Raw genomic sequence first — 841 nt, forward strand, 5'->3', positions numbered from 1 at the left:
ATAACACACGCATATAGACGCAATCTATTTTAATCTAATCCATTTAATTTTACATATATATATGTATGGATAAATACGTGGTTTCCTGTCTGCCTGTCTGTCAGTCAATCTGTCCGCTCGACCGATGACCGCCCGACCGTTGGCTTGCCGGCTTGACTCTGTCTGTGTGTCTACGTTTGTAACTGAGAGGCTGGGAGACAGACAGATTAAAAATCAATCGATATATCTTACGTACGCCTTTGCGATCGTATTATCATCGTTATTCTGTTCGTCGACATCAGAGGTTCGTAAACTCATTTAGCCTATGCCTTCACCTAAAACCTCTCCTACTACAAACTTGGAATTCCCCATTCGTTGAATAGACCCGCCGCAACTCCTTCGAATATCACCACGGCCGGAGCCGATCTAAGGGGGACAACCCTGTCCTACCTGAAACACGAATAAATATTTTTTCTTTACACATCTGTCCGTTGCGTACTTCTTACTCCAGCTCCAGAGAGGTTATGCGTCGTCGACCATTTGAGTCTGGCGTGTCGCGCATATACTGTTAAGCGCTTTATAAGTCGAAAACAATGGTCACTCTATGACCGACCTGTTTTAAATAATACATGTAACTTTTACTAAATGTGTTGGGTGCCCTTTTTTCGTGCCCAGCTATACGTTAACTTGGAATATGCAGGCAATTACTTCTCTCTCGCCTACCAAATCCACTCACAGGGCTTTGGTCGGCCCGAGGCTATAGTAGAAGACAATTGCCCAAGGTGCCACGCAGTGGGACTGAACCCAGAACCATGTGGTTGGTAAGCAAGCTTCTTACCACACAGCCATATATATATATATA

This window comes from Octopus bimaculoides, unplaced genomic scaffold (genome assembly GCF_001194135.2).
Source record: "Octopus bimaculoides isolate UCB-OBI-ISO-001 unplaced genomic scaffold, ASM119413v2 Scaffold_264300, whole genome shotgun sequence".
NCBI lineage: Eukaryota > Metazoa > Mollusca > Cephalopoda > Octopoda > Octopodidae > Octopus > Octopus bimaculoides.